This window comes from Coregonus clupeaformis, unplaced genomic scaffold, assembly GCF_020615455.1.
Source record: "Coregonus clupeaformis isolate EN_2021a unplaced genomic scaffold, ASM2061545v1 scaf2376, whole genome shotgun sequence".
NCBI classification, from domain to species: domain Eukaryota; kingdom Metazoa; phylum Chordata; class Actinopteri; order Salmoniformes; family Salmonidae; genus Coregonus; species Coregonus clupeaformis.
This window is the reverse complement of record NW_025535830.1, coordinates 6,845-23,558: the sequence shown is the minus strand read 5'-3', so window position 1 is coordinate 23,558 and position 16,714 is coordinate 6,845. Positions and strand designations below refer to the sequence as shown.

The 16,714-nt window shown below is 44.1% G+C and overlaps 1 pseudogene; it reads left to right on the top strand.

Annotated features, from left to right (window-relative positions):
- Positions 1–5,511: 5,511 nt before the first annotated feature.
- On the top strand, positions 5,512–16,202 carry LOC123488537 (annotated as a pseudogene).
- Positions 16,203–16,714: the final 512 nt, after the last annotated feature.

Here is a 16,714-nt window from a genome sequence, read left to right as displayed (position 1 = left end):
TGTTGAAAAACGAGTTTTAATGACTCCAACCTAAGTGTATGTAAACTTCCGCCTTCAACTGTACATCTTAATGGGGCCTTGTAGTTGACAAAGCAAAAACAGGTTGAGAAATTTTTGTAAATGTATTAGGAAAAAAACCTTAGGGTCGTTGTCCTGTTGGAAGATGAACCTTCACCCCAGTCTGAGGTCCTGAGCGCTCTGGAGCAGGTTTTCATCAAGGATCTCTCTGTACTTTGCTCCGTTCAGCTTTTCCCTCGATCCTGACTAGTCTCCCAGTCCCTGCTGCTGAAAAACATTCCCACAGCATGAGGCTGCCACCACCATGCTTCACCGTAGGGATGGTGCCAGGTTTCCTCCAGACGTGATGCTTGGCATTCAAGCCAAAGAGTTCAATCTTGGTTTCATCAGACCAGAGAATCTTGTTTCTCATGGTCTGAGAGTCTTAAGGTGCCTTTTGGCAAACTCCAAGCGGGCTGTCATGTGCCTTTTACTGAGGTGTGGCTTCCGTCTGGCCATTCTACCATTAAGGCCTGTTGGTGGAGTGCTGCAGAAATGGTTGTCCTTCTGGAAGTTTCTTCCATCTCCACAGAGTAACTATGGAGCTCTGTCAGAGTGACCATTGGGTTCTTGGTCACCTCCCTGAGCAAGGCCCTTCTCCCCGATTGCTCAGTTTGGCCGGGCAGCCAGCTCTAGGAAGAGTCTTGGTGGTTCCAAACTTCTTCCATTTAAGAATGATGGAGGCCACCATGTTCTTGGGGACCTTCAATGATGCAGAAATGTTTTGGTACCCTTCCCCAGACCCGTGCCTCGACACAATCCTGTCTCTGAGCTCTACGGACAATTCCTTCCACCTCGTGGCTTGGTTTTTGCTCTGACATGCACTGTCAACTGTGGGACCTTTTATAGACAGGTGTGTGCCTTTCCAAATCATGTCCAATCAATTGAATTTACCACAGGTGGACTCCAATCAAGTTGTAGAAAAATCTCAAGGATGATCAATGGAAACAGGATGCACCTGAGCTCAATTTCAAGTCTCATAGCAAAGGGTCTGAATACTTACGCAAATAAGGTATTTCTGTTTTTTATTTGTAATACATTTGCAAAAATGTCTCTGTTTCGCTTCGTCATTATGGAGTATTGTGTGTAGACTGATGAGGATTTTTATTTATTTAATACATTTTAGAATAAGGCTGTAACGTAACAAAATGTGGAATGCACTGTATGTACAGTGGGGAAAAAAATTATTTAGTCAGCCACCAATTGTGCAAGTTCTCCCACTTAAAAAGATGAGAGAGGCCTGTAATTTTCATCATAGGTACACGTCAACTATGACAGACAAATTGAGAAAAGAAATCCAGAAAATCACATTGTAGGATTTTTTAATGAATTTATTTGCAAATTATGGTGGAAAATAAGTATTTGGTCACCTACAAACAAGCAAGATTTCTGGCTCTCACAGACCTGTAACTTCTTCTTTAAGAGGCTCCTCTGTCCTCCACTCATTACCTGTATTAATGGCACCTGTTTGAACTTGTTATCAGTATAAAAGACACCTGTCCACAACCTCAAACAGTCACACTCCAAACTCCACTATGGCCAAGACCAAAGAGCTGTCAAAGGACACCAGAAACAAAATTGTAGACCTGCACCAGGCTGGGAAGACTGAATCTGCAATAGGTAAGCAGCTTGGTTTGAATGGGAACTGTGGGAGCAATTATTAGGAAATGGAAGACATACAAGACCACTGATAATCTCCCTCGATCTGGGGCTCCACGCAAGATCTCACCCCGTGGGGTCAAAATGATCACAAGAACGGTGAGCAAAATCCCAGAACCACACGGGGGGACCTAGTGAATGACCTGCAGAGAGCAGGGACCAAAGTAACAAAGCCTACCATCAGTAACACACTACGCCGCCAGGGACTCAAATCCTGCAGTGCCAGACGTGGCCCCTGCTTAAGCCAGTACATGTCCAGGCGCGTCTGAAGTTTGCTAGAGTGCATTTGGATGATCAAGAAGAGGATTGGGAGAATGTCATATGGTCAGATGAAACCAAAATATAACTTTTTGGTAAAAACTCAACTCAGTCGTGTTTGGAGTACAATGAATGCTGAGTTGCATCCAAAGAACACCATACCTACTGTGAAGCATGGGGGTGGAAACATCATGCTTTGGGGCTGTTTTTCTGGCGAAGGGACCAGGACGACTGATCCGTGTAAAGGAAAGAATGAATGGGGCCATGTATCGTGAGATTTTGAGTGAAAACCTCCTTCCATCAGCAAGGGCATTGAAGATGAAACGTGGCTGGGTCTTTCAGCATGACAATGATCCCAAACACACCGCCCGGGCAACGAAGGAGTGGCTTCGTAAGAAGCATTTCAAGGTCCTGGAGTGGCCTAGCCAGTCTCCAGATCTCAACCCCATAGAAAATCTTTGGAGGGAGTTGAAAGTCTGTGTTGCCCAGCAACAGCCCCAAAACATCACTTCTCTAGAGGAGATCTGCATGGAGGAATGGGCCAAAATACCAGCAACAGTGTGTGAAAACCTTGTGAAGACTTACAGAAAACGTTTGACCTGTGTCATTGCCAACAAAGGGTATATAACAAAGTATTGAGAAACTTTTGTTATTGACCAAATACTTATTTTCCACCATCATTTGCAAATAAATTCATTAAAAATCCTACAATGTGATTTTCTGGATTTATTTTTCTCATTTTTCTGTCATAGTTGACGTGTACCTATGATGAAAATTACAGGCCTCTCTCATCTTTTTAAGTGGGAGAACTTGCACAATTGGTGGCTGACTAAATACTTTTTTTCCCCACTGTATGTATGCATTTATGTATGTATCCAACAGATCCACAGATGATTCGATCCTCGTTTGTTAAGTCTAATGACACTGCTGGTCCTACTCACACTGCCCTACCCTATGCTTTGACTTCTTTCTCCCCTCTCTCTCCAGATAAAATCCTGCGACTTGTGACTGCAGGCCGCCCAACAACCTGCCCGCTTGATCCCATCCCCTCCTCTCTTCTCCAGACCATCTCCGGTGACCTTCTCCCCTACCTCACCTCGCTGATCAACTCATCCTTGACCGCTGGCCATGTCCCTTCCGTCTTCAAGAGAGCGAGAGTTGCTCCCCTTCTCAAGAAACCAACACTCGATCCCACTGATGTCAACAACTACAGACCAGTATCCCTTCTTTCTTTTCTTTCCAAAACTATTGAGCGTGCCGTCTTTAGCCAACTCTCTTGCTATCTCTCTCAGAATGACCTTCTTGATCCAAACCAGTCAGGTTTCAGGACTGGTCATTCAACTGAGACTGCTCTTCTCTGTGTCACGGAGGCTCTCCGCACTGCTAAAGCTAACTCTCTCTCCTCTGCTCTTGTCCTTCTAGACCTGTCTGCTGCCTTTGATACTGTGAACCATCAGATCCTCCCTCTCCACCCTCTCCGAGCTGGGCATCTCCGGCGCGGCTCACTCCTGGATTGCGCCCTACCTGACCGGTCGCTCCTACCAAGTGGCGTGGCGAGAAGCTGTCTCCGCACCACGTGCTCTCACCACTGGTGTCCCCAGGGCTCAGTTCTAGGCCCTCTCCTTTTCTCCCTATACACCAAGTCACTTGGCTCTGTCATATCCTCACATGGCCTCTCCTATCATTGCTACGCTGACGATACACAACTAATCTTCTCCTTTCCCCCTTCTGATAACCAGGTGGCGAATCGCATCTCTGCATGTCTGGCAGACATATCAGTATGGATGACGGATCACCACCTCAAGCTGAACCCTGGCAAGACGGAGCTGCTCTTCCTCCCGGGGAAGGACTGCCCGTTCCATGATCTCGCCATCACGGTTGACAACTCCGCTGTGTCCTCCTCCCAGAGTGCGAAGAGCCTAGGCGTGACCCTGGACAACACCCTGTCGTTCTCCTGGCCAACATCAAGGCGGTGACCCGCTCCTGCAGGTTCATGCTCTACAACATTCGAGAGTACGACCCTGCCTTACACAGGAAGCGGCACAGGTCCTAATCCAGGCACTTGTCATCTCCCGTCTGGACTACTGCAACTCGCTGTTGGCTGGCCTCCCTGCCTGTGCCATTAAACCCCTACAACTCATCCAGAATGCCGCAGCCCGTCTGGTGTTCAACCTTCCCAAGTTCTCTCACGTCACCCCCCTCCTCCGCACACTTCCACTGGCTTCCAGTTGAAGCTCGCATCCGCTACAAGACCATGGTGCTTGCCTATGGAGCAGTGAGGGAACGGCACCTCTGTACCTTCGGGCTCTGATCAGTCCCTACACCCAAACGAGGGCATTGCGTTCATCCACCTCTGGCCTGCTGGCTCCCTTCCTCTGCGGAAGCATAGTTCCCGCTCAGCCCAGTCAAAACTGTTCGCTGCTCTGGCACCCCAATGGTGGAACAAGCTCCCTCACGACGCCAGGACAGCAGAGTCACTCACCACCTTCCGGAGACATTTGAAACCCCACCTCTTTAAGGAATACCTGGGATAGGATAAAGTAATCCTTCTACCCCCCCAAAAAAATTGTAAAGTGGTTATCCCACTGGCTATAGGGTGAACGCACCAATTGGTGAGTCGCTCTGGATAAGAGCGTCTGCTAAATGACGTAAATGTGCCCTTGAGCAAGGCACTTAACCCTAATTGCTCCTGTAAGTCGCTCTGGATAAGAGCGTCTGCTAAATGACTAAAATGTAATGTAAATGTAATGCAATCTCTATTGCACTCCACACTGCCCTTTCCCACCTGGACAAGAGGAAAACCTACGTGAGAATGCTATTCATTGACTACAGCTCAGCATTCAACACCATAGTACCCTCAAAGCTCATCACTAAGCTAAGGACCCTGGGACTAAACACCGCCCTCTGCAACTGGATCCTGGACTTCCTGATGGGCCGCCCCCAGGTGGTAAGGGTAGGTAACTACAGCTTCTACCCCCAAGCTAATCATGGCTACACAGACTATTTGCATTACCCCCCACCCCACCCTCTTTTACGCTGCTGCTACTCTCTGGTTATTATCTATGCATAGTCACTTTAACTCTACCCTTATTTTTCTTAAAACTGCATTGTTGGTTAAGGGCTTGTAAGTAAGCATTTCACTGTAAGGTCTACACCTGTTGTATTCGGCGCATGTGGCAAATAAAATATGATTTGATTTGATTTTTATATGTACACTTCTCATTCTGCAGTAGTTATATAGGATGAGCCGTCACTAGAATACAGAGCATACTATGTGTAGACTTGTCATTCTGATAATGGTTGTGGATTATTATTGTATACATGGATCCTCATGATTTATTCTCTCCTTTCTCAAACCACACATAAAATACCTCTAAAGGAAGCAGCTGTGTGTCTTTAACAACAACCTTGGGGCCAGAATTCAGTTTTACAATCCTATCCTCTAACCGATCCCCTTATCTCCTCTCTTGTCCTTCAGAGGTCCTATAAAAGCCTGGAGCCTGGCAGACTCCAGCTGCCGTCGCTGTCGCCAACATTACAGTAATGCTGCCTGCCGTAGTGAAGCTCTGCTGTGGAATCTCCTACCCTCACCTCAGGACCATGGCAGGTAAAAAACATACAACTATATCATCTTGGTTGTGTCCCAAAATGGCCTCCTATTTCCTATGTAGTGCACTACTTTTTTATCCAGGGCCCTCTATAGGGGGCCATTTTGGATGCAGCACTGGAGAGAAACATCACATTTCTCTAATTCCTTAGATTGTAGGATTACCGTGTCAGTGCACAATGCACGTAGCCTGGTCCCAGATCGGTTTCTGCTGCCTTGCCAACTCCCTCTTATGGTCGTTGCAAGACAGCACAAACAGGTCTGGGACCAGCCAGTGCACGTAGCGTCTGGATGGAGTTATCTATTGTTGCTGTTATTACTATGGCGTCTTGGCTGTGACTAGTAGTAGTCTTTGTGTTTCCTGACAAGTCCTTTAAGTCCCCATCAACAACTCTGCCAAGTGTACAGCACTTTGAGATGCAGAATGGATCAAATCCATCCTGAGTGGCAGTCTGTGTCATGGTAAACATGTTTGGCTTGATAATGAGAAATGGAGTTGACAGGCTATATGAAAATGTGCTGACTGTTATTATCGTTGTTGTTGTTGTTGTTGTCCCATGACAGGACTGCAACGGCCAGCTATCGCAGCGATCGGCCAGGAACTTGCTCACATGCAGAGGAGTGGGCAGACCCAACTACCAGCATGGACCAACCATACGGGTTGGCAGACTGGCACCGCTCAGCATCAGCACAGTGGTAAGCCTAGGAATGACACACAGATTACACACATTTTCAACGGCATTATTATTTTACACAGAGCACAAACTGCCCTTATCATAGTTATATTGACATATTTTCCAAGGGCATTACTTTTTTTTACTATAAAACTTTTACTGACCATTGAATATTAAACAGCTTCAATTACAACTGGATCGAAGTGAGCGCTGCTGTGAGGGGCCCCTTTATCATGTGTATGTAAACGTGTTACAGAGAGCTCCAGAAGAGAGATAGCCAACCCAGTCCCATTGAAAGAGGATGAGCTGCTGTACATAAGGCGAGGCCACGAGGCGCTGACCAAGGCTCTGGACATTGTGGAGGATAAGGACGGATGGGCAACAGAACTCACAGAGGTAGTGCATCATCCATACAACCGTCTAGCGTTGATTAAAGAGGCAATACAGAATTGGTACATAGATTTTTGGCAAACCATCCTGTATTGTCCCTTTAAAATGTGTTGCTTCCTGTGTAAAATGCTTCCAAAAATAGCTATTGCTATGGAAACCTTATACTGATGCCAAACCACCAAACTGTCATATAGGACAAGGGGTGTTTTTAGGTAGATATCTGACTATAGGGGGTAGGTAGATGATCGAATAGCTATCGCCATTGTATCCCGTCTTCAAAACCCATCAAATCTAATTGACATAGGCCATTGTTGCCACAATGTCAAACCTTCTAACATTTTGACCTTTTAGTCAATTAGCAGACGTTCTCATCCAAAGCAACTTAACAGCCAAGTGCATTCAACTTAGTTCAGAAGGGACCCTTTTTGACTTGTAGGAGAAAATACACTTTGTATAATCTCAGAACCCAGAACCAAATGTGCTATTAGTTATTTAAATTGGCTGTTCCAAAAGCAGTAGCTACATTTTTACACTGACTTACAGTTTTAGTGAGTGCATACATTTTCATACTGGCCCCCCCGTGGGAAACGAACCCACAACCCTGGCGGTTGCAAGCGCCATGCTCTACCAACTGATCTACAGGGGACTTGGCTACTCTTACGCTCATAGTCTCTCACAAGAGACTCAACGTTCTTTCTGTAACTATATCTTGTAGGATGCATACTATTGCCACATTGCCAAACTTTCTCTTTCCGTTACTTTGACATTTAGGTAAAACTGGGACTTGATCTAAATAGCTATTGGCATTGGAAATCTTGTCCCGGTATATGCATATAGATGCCTCACTCACTGCCAAAACGTTATAACTCTGGAGTAGAGAAACTTTCTGTAATCTCAGAACCAAATGGAAGTAGAAAGACTATCACAAGAGAACGTTCAGTAATTGTGTTGTATAGGAAACCAGGGACATCGTTAGAAACCTTCCTGAAAAAAACAGTTGTTGTTAAAAAAAGGAAACCCTATGGACGCCACATTCCAAAACGTCTTGTAACTTTCCGTAAACACTGTGTGTCGTCACAGGAGAACGGGGTTGTGGTCTACAGTAAAGTGTTGCCGGGGGACAGGAAGGTCTTCAGACTGGAGACTGTGTTAGAAGCCACCCCAGAAGAGATACATCACATCCTGTGGAAGGTCGAGGAGATGCACCAGTGGAACCCAAGCATCAAAAACATCAAGGTAACTGTTCCGTCATAGTAGGGCAGCTGTTGGTCAGTGTGTAATCTTAACACCTCCCCTTAGGATATCATTGATGACTGTAAGTTGCTTTGGATAAAAGCCTCTGCTAAATGGCATATTATTATTATTATTATTATTATTATTATTATTATTATTATTATCTTCTGTTCTCCTTCCTCTATCTATTATGGCATCCTTTACATTTCTATTCTACATGTACACACGTGTTATTATCCAACTGGTATAGTATTTACCTTCTAAGTATGTGTATCAGGGCGTCTGTAAACTGTAAAATATTTGTAACAAGGTGTTTCTAAAACTCTCATGAACAATTTAGGCATATTTTATAACTACAGTGGCAAGAAAAAGTATGTGAACCTTTTGGAATTACCTGCATTTCTGCATAAATTGGTCATAAAATTTGATCTGATCTTCATCTAAGTCACAAAAATAGACAAACACAGTCTGCTTAAACTAATAACACACAAACAATTATACGTTTTCGTGTCTTTATTGAACATACTGTGTAAACATTCACAGTGCAGGGTGGGAAAAGTATGTGAACCCTTGGATTTAATAACTGGTTGACCCTCCTTTGGCAGCAATAACCTCAACCAAACGTTTTCTGTAGTTGCAAATCAGACCTGCACAACGGTCAGGAGGAATTTTGGACCATTCCTCTTTAAAAACTGTTTCAGTTCAGCAATATTCTTGGGATGTCTGGTGTGAACCGCTCTCTTGAGGTCATGCCACAGCATCTCAATCGGGTTGAGGTCAGAACTCTGACTGGGCCACTCCAGAAGGCGTATTTTCTTCTGTTGAAGCCATTCTGTTGTTGATTTACTTCTGTGTTTTCAGTCGTTGTCCTGTTGCATCACCCAACTTCTGTTGAGCTTCAGTTGGCGGACAGATAGCATTACATTGGGATGAGGTTTTGATGTTGGTGTGCTGTGCCTTTTTTCTCCACACACAGTGTTGTGTGTTCCTTCCAAACAACTCAACTTTAGTTTAATCTGTCCACAGAATATTTTGCCAGTAGCGCTGTGGAACATCCAGGAACATTGTGAACTTCAGACGTGCAGCAAAGTCCCATGAACACCGTTCTTGTTTAGTGTTTTACGTATCGTAGACTCGTCAACAGAGATGTTAGCATGTTCCAGAGATTTTCTGTAAGTCTTTAGCTGACACTCTATCCTCATTGAGCATTCTGCGCTGTGCTCTTGCAGTCATCTTTGCAGGACGGCCACTCCTCGGGAGAGTAGCAACAGTGCTGAACTTTCTCCATTTATAGACAATTTGTCTTACCGTGAACTGATGAACATCAAGGCTTTTAGAGATACGTTTGTAACCCTTTCCAGCTTTATGCAAGCCAACGATTCTTAATCTTAGGTCTTCTGAGATCTCTTTTGTTCGAGGCATGGTTCACATCAGGCAATGCTTCTTGTGAATAGCAAACTCTAATTTTGTGAGTGTTTTTTTTATAGGGCAAGGCAGCTCTAACCAACATCTCCAATCTCGTCTCATTGATTGGACTCCAGGTTAGCTGACACCTGACTCCAATTAGCTTTTGGAGACGTTATTAGCCTAGGGGTTCACATACTTTTTCCAACCTACACTGTGAATGTTTAAATGATGTATTCAATATAGACAAGAAAAATCCAATAATTTGTGTGTTATTAGTTTAAGCACACTGTGTTTGTCTATTGCTGTGACTTAGATGAAGATCAGATCAAATTTTATGACCAGTTTATTCAGAAATCCAGGTAATTCCAAAGGGTTCACATAATTTTTCTTGCCACTGTATTTCGATTATTATTATTATTATAAACAATTATTATTATTTTATTTGTATTACTTTAATTCTTTATTTTAACGTTTTTTTTTTTTTTTCTCTGATTTTCCCGGGGTGAGGGGGAGTGGGAGACATTGGGATGGGTGGGAAACAGGGAGGGGTCAGGGATCAATAGGGAATGTTCTGAAGGATTAGGGGAAAAAAGAAAAAGCAACGTGCAAATTATTGTATGTTTATCTTTCTTCTTCAATCAAATATTATGAAAATTGTTTAAAAACATCAAGGTAAGCAGACTCATCTAAGCTGACATATGGAATTGTTTTAAGATGGGCATACTATGGATCATTCAGCTTTTTGATTTTGAATTTTAGGACCCTTTAGGTATAAACAAAATATATTACCAAATTATTTGATAAAATATTGAGTTTGGCCTTTACTACTATAGCCCAGAGAAACGCATTGAACAACACATTCATTAAATGGCAAAACAAGACAGTCAAAACAGAAACCATGAGAAACAAGGTTATTGAGTGTCTGTCCTATATCTAGGAGATACAGTACCAGTCAAAAGTTTGGACACACCTACTCATTCAAAGGTTTTTCTTTATTTTCACTATTTTCTACATTGCAGAATAATAGTGAAGACATCAAAACTATGAAATAACACATATGGAATCATGTAGTAACCAAAAAAGTGTTAAACAAATCAAAAATATATTTTATATTCTTCAAAGTAGCCACCCTTTGCCTTGATGGCAGCTTTGCACACTCAGCCAGCTTCACCTGGAATGCTTTTTCCAACAGTCTTGAAGGAATTCCCACATATGCTGAGCACTTGTTGGCTGCTTTTCCTTCGCTCTGCGGTCCAACTCATCCCAAACCATCTCAATTGGGTTGAGTTCGGGTGATTGTGGAGGCCAGGTCATCTGATGCAGCACTCCATCACTCTCCTTCTTTGTCAAATAGCCGTTACACAGCCTGGAGGGGTGTTGGGTCATTGTCCTGTTGAAAAACAAATGATAGTCCCACTAAGCCCAAAACCAGATGGGATGCCGTATCGCTGCAGAATGCTGTGGTAGCCATGCTGGTTAATTGTGCCTTGAATTCTAAATAAATCACAGACAGTGTCACCAGCAAAGCACCCCACACCATCACACATCCTACTCCCCTGCTTTACGGTGGGAAATACACATACAGAGATCATCTGTTCACCCACAACGCGTCTCACAAAGACACGGCGGTTGGAACCAAAAATCTCAATTTGGACTCCAGACCAAAGGACACATTTCCACCGGTCTAATGTCCATTGCTCGTGTTTCTTGGCTCAAGCAGGTCTCTTCTTCTTATTGGTGTCCTTTAGTAAAGGTTTATTTGCAGCAATTCGACCATGAAGGCCTGATTCACGTAGTCTCCTCTGAACAGTTGATGTTGAGATGTGTCTGTTACTTGAACTCCGTGAAACATTTATTTGGGCTGCAATTTCGAGGCTGGTAACTCTAATGAACTTATCCTCTGTAAGAGTAACTCTGGGTCTTCCTTTCCTGTGGCGGTCCCCCTCATGAGAGCCAGTTTCATCATAGCTCTTGATGGTTTTTGTGACTGCACTTACATTTACATTTTACATTTTAGTCATTTAGCAGACGCTCTTATCCAGAGCGCATACATTTTTATTCTGACTGGAATCGAACCCACAACCCTGGCGTTGCAAATGCCATGCTCTACCAACTGAGCTACATCCCTGCCGCCATTCCCTCCCTACCCTGGGACGACACTGGGCCAATTGTGCGCCGCCCCATGGGTCTCCCGGTCGCAATTTAAGCAAACTTTCAAAGTTCATGACATTTTCTGGACTGCAGACCTTCATGTCTTAAAGTAATGATGGACAGTCGTTGGTCTTTGCTTATTTGAGCTGTTCTTACCAAATATGGACTTGGTCTTTTACCAAATAGGGCTATCTTCTGTATAGCCCCCCACCTTGTCACAACACAACTGATTGGCTCAAACGCATTTAGAAGGAAAAAAATTCCACTAATTAACTTTTAAGAAGGCACACCTGTTAATTGAAATGCATTCCAGGTGAAGCTGGTTGAATGAATGCCAAGAGTGTGCAAAGCTGTCATCTAAGGCAAAGGGTGGCTACTTTGAAGAATCTAAAATCTATTTTGATTTGTTTTACACTCTTGGTTACTACATGATTCCATATGTGTTATTTCATAGTTTTGATGTCTTCACTATTATTCTACAATGTAGAAAAGAGTAAAAATAAAGAAAAACACTTGAATGAGTACCGTAGGTGTGTCCATACTTTTGACTGGTACTGTATATATTTTTATTTTCACACATATTTAACCCTTTTTTTGGGTAGGCATAGAACTACCTTCATACTTCCATTCATTTTTTTACGGTACAGTTTACCTTCAGAAGAGTCCCGTGACACTTGTGGGAGTCATCGAGAACGCTATCGTGTTCGTGAGAATCTCTTTCCACAGTGGGGGGTCACATTAGTTTGTAGCCCAAACGGTTCGACGCTACAAACAGAAGTTGGCACATCGACGTTACCGACTTCAGACGAGTCCCCTGACACTTGTGGGGTCGAGAGCGTTCGACGCTACAGAGACCTTTGTGAGAAGACCGATTTGGTTGGGACGTCTCATGGTCTGACAAACACCGCTCTAGCTCTGCCACCCCTCACCTCAGATGTGCAAATGCGACATGTCGGACGCGGTGATTTAGACGCAGCCTGACGCTAAACTGACGGATTTTGATGGGGATTTTTTTATTATGTTATTTAGATTGACACGCGTGTGTCAGTCGACTCAAGGTGTTTCAATAATTCAGTAATGACTAGGAAAAATGATGGCAATCGTGTTTTTAAATCGGCAGTAAGAAACTGTACGCCATTGGCTGCTAACAGCTGAAACTGCTAGCTAACTGGGCGTAAAACAGTCAACAACTTCGGGACTACAGACCCCCAGACATCGTCTGACCTGCCAGAAATGCACAGTCAAAGAGGAGAATAATGCTTTTTTTTATAGAGGCAAACTAAAACAAGAAACGTGACACAGTGTGTAAATGATAACACATTATTGCAGGAAATGAATACATGTATATAAAATGCTGGAATTAAAACAATTAACTATGCAAATTAGCTAAAGCTGTACGCATTAAGGAAATAGACGCCCAGCTCAAATAGAATCCTGTCCCAATAAGCGACTGTTGTGTTCAGTGATTGAAGCAAATAAACGCCCGGTATTAATTGAAGTTTTACGGTAGACATGGACACACACAGTGTCGATAGTCTTCTACAACGCCAGGATATCACACCTCAAGGCATTCTGATGAGGGAAGAACAAAACTACTACGGCAGATCCTGTGTCTTCAGCTGGCATTATGAAGTCTGCATCCCAAATTGCCACCCTATTCCCTATACAGTGCACTAGTTTTGACAAGAGGAGAAAGTAGTGCGCCATATAGGGAATAGGGTCCTATTTGGGAACACGTAGCATACATTGAATGAGATTGTATTGGTCTGTCTCTTGTTTGAAGGTTCTAAAGCAAGTGGCCCGGAAACCATGGTTACGCATGAGGTGTCAGCAGAGACAGCCGGCAACCTGATAGGCCAGAGAGACTTCCTGAGTGTGAGACACTTCTCCAACAGGAGTCATGTATCTATCTGGGGGGCAGCCACGCACCTGGAGGTCCTTCCCTCCTCAGAAAGGCTTCGTCAGGTAACACCAACACCGGCTTTGCTCGGATAAGCCTGGCTCATAGAGATTTGGATAGAGGGAGCGCTTGGACCAAAGCCTGTGTATGGCTCATGCTGTCACAGAAGTGCCATTGCAAAGATATGAGATAAGCTCTCTAGTTAATCTCTATGTCCTGGCTACTGTTCAACACATCCCCTCAACTCTCATGTCCTGGCTACTGTTCAACACATCACCTCAACTCTCTATGTCCTGGCTGCTGTTCAACACATCACCTCAACTCTCTATGTCCTGGCTGCTGTTCAACACATCCCTTCAACTCTCTATGTCCTGGCTACTGTACAACACATCCCCTCAACTCTCTATGTCCTGGCTACTGTTCAACACATCACCTCAACTCTCTATGTCCTGGCTACTGTTCAACACATCCCCTCAACTCTCTATGTCCTGGCTACTGTTCAACACATCCCTCAACTCTCTATGTCCTGGCTACTGTACAACACATCCCCTCAACTCTCTATGTCCTGGCTACTCGTTCAACACATCACCTCAACTCTCTATGTCCGGCTACTGTTCAACACATCCCCTCAACTCTCTATGTCCTGGCTACTGTTCAACACATCCCCTCAACTCTCTATGTCCTGGGCTACTGTACAACACATCCTCAACTCTCTATGTCCTGGCTACTGTTCAACACATCACCTCAACTCTCTATGTCCTGGCTACTGTTCAACACATCCCCTCAACTCTCTATGTCCGGCTACTGTACAACACATCCCCTCAACTCTCTATGTCCTGGCTACTGTTCAACACATCACCTCAACTCTCTATGTCCTGGCTACTGTTCAACACATCACCTCAACTCTCTATGTCCTGGCTACTGTTCAACACATCACCCTCAACTCTCTATGTCCTGGCTACTGTTCAACACATCCCTCAACTCCCTATGTCCTGGCTACTGTTCAACACATCACCTCAACTCTCTATGTCCTGTCTACTGTTCAACACATCCCTCAACTCTCTCTATGTCCTGGCTACTGTTCAACACATCACCTCAACTCTCTCTATGTCCTGGCTACTGTTCAACACATCCCCTCAACTCTCTATGTCCTGCCTACTTTTCAACACATCACCTCAACTCTATGTCCTGGCTACTGTTCAACACATCCCCTCAACTCTATGTCCTGGCTACTGTTCAACACATCACCTCAACTCTCTCATGTCCTGGCTACTGTTCAACACATCACCTCAACTCTCTATGTCCTGGCTACTGTTCAACACATCCCCTCAACTCTCTATGTCCTGGCTACTGTTCAACACATCACCTCAACTCTCTGTATGTTCCTGGCTGCTGTTCAACACATCACCTCAACTCTCTATGTCCTGGCTGCTGTTCAACACATCCCTTCAACTCTCTCTATGTCCTGGCTACTGTACAACACTCCCCTCAACTCTCTATGTCCTGGCTACTGTTCAACACATCACCTCAACTCTCTATGTCCTGGCTACTGTTCAACACATCCCCTCAACTCTCTATGTCCTGGCTACTGTTCAACACATCCCCTCAACTCTCTATGTCCTGGCTACTGTACAACACATCCCTCAACTCTCTATGTCCTGGCTACTGTTCAACACATCCTCAACTCTCTCGCCCTGGCTACTGTTCAACACATCCCTCAACTCTCTATGTCCTGGCTATTCAACAACATCCCCTCAACTCTCATGTCCTGGCTACTGTACAACATCCCCTCAACTCTCTACTGTTGTGCTCCTGTTCAAACACATCACCTCAAGCTCTCTATGTCCTGGCTACTGTTCAACCATCCCCTCAACTCTCTATGTCCTGGCTACTGTACAACACTCCCCTCAACTCTGTGTCCTGGCTACTGTTTCAACACTATCACCTCAACTCTCTTGTCCTGGCTACTGTTCAACACATCCACCTCCCAACTCTCTATGTCCTGGCTACTGTTCACACACATCACCTCAACTCTCTATGTCCCTGGCTACTGTTCAACACATCCCTCAACTCCCCTATGTCCTCGCTAGTTCAATCACATCACCTCAACTCCTCTGTCCTGGCTACTGTTCAACACATCCCCTCAACTCTCTATGTCCTGGCTACTGTTTCAACACATCACCTCAACTCTCTATGTCCTGGCTACTGTTCTACACATCCCACCTCAACTCTCTACTGTCCTGGCTCACTGTTCAACATATCACCCTCAACTCTCTATGTCCTGGCTACTGTTCAACACATCCCTCAACTCTCTATGTCCCGGCTACTGTTCAACACATCACCTCAACTCTCTATGTCCTGGCTACGTTCAACACATCACCTCAACTCTCTATGTCCAGGCTACTGTTCAACACATCCCTCAACTCTCTATGTCCCGGCTACTGTTCAACATATCCCCTCAACTCCCTATGTCCTGGCTGCTGACCAACACACCCACAACACATCACCACAGCTTACCTTGGAATAATATGTATTTTTGCTGTATTCTGCTGTATAGCCAACTGTTGTGGTAACTGGCATGACAGCGACTATAGCTGTTGTTCATAGAGCAGGAACAGATCTGGGACCAGGTTTGTTTGATGCACTGCTCTGAAACATTTGGCATTGATATAAAAAGGTTATTTGAGGTTGAGTTAATACCATGCTGAGGTTTGTATACATTACATCAGTATATAGTTTTTTACTGAGTGATTTTGTTGACTTGATCTGAACAGAGCGGAGGATGGTCCAACTTGTATTATCATCGAGCCCCTGAAACCAAACAGGAAGGAGTCACTTTACCTGGCTCCTCAACATGGATGTTAAGGTGAGATCGATAAATATAGTACATACACACACACACATATATATATATATGTATGTGTGTGTGTGTGTGTGTGTGTGTGTGTGTGTGTGTGTGTGTGTATGTATGTATATGTATATATATATATACACTACCAGTCAAAAATTTGGACACACCTACTCATTCAAGTTTTTTTTTTTTTTACTATTTTCCACATTGTAAGAATAATAGTGAAGACATCAAAACTATGAAATAACACATATGGAATCATGTAGTAACCAAAAAATTCTTAAACAAATCTAAATATATTTTATATTTGAGATTCTTTCAAATAGCCACCCTTTGCCTTGATGACAGCTTTGCACACTCTTGGCATTCTCTCAACCAGCTTCATGAGGTAGTCACCTTGAATGCATTTCAATTAACAGGTTAATTTGTGAAATGTATTTCCTTTATCGTTTGAGCCAATCAGTTGTGTTGTGACAAAGTAGGGGGGTATACAGAAGATAGCCCTACTTGTTTAAAAGACCAAGTCC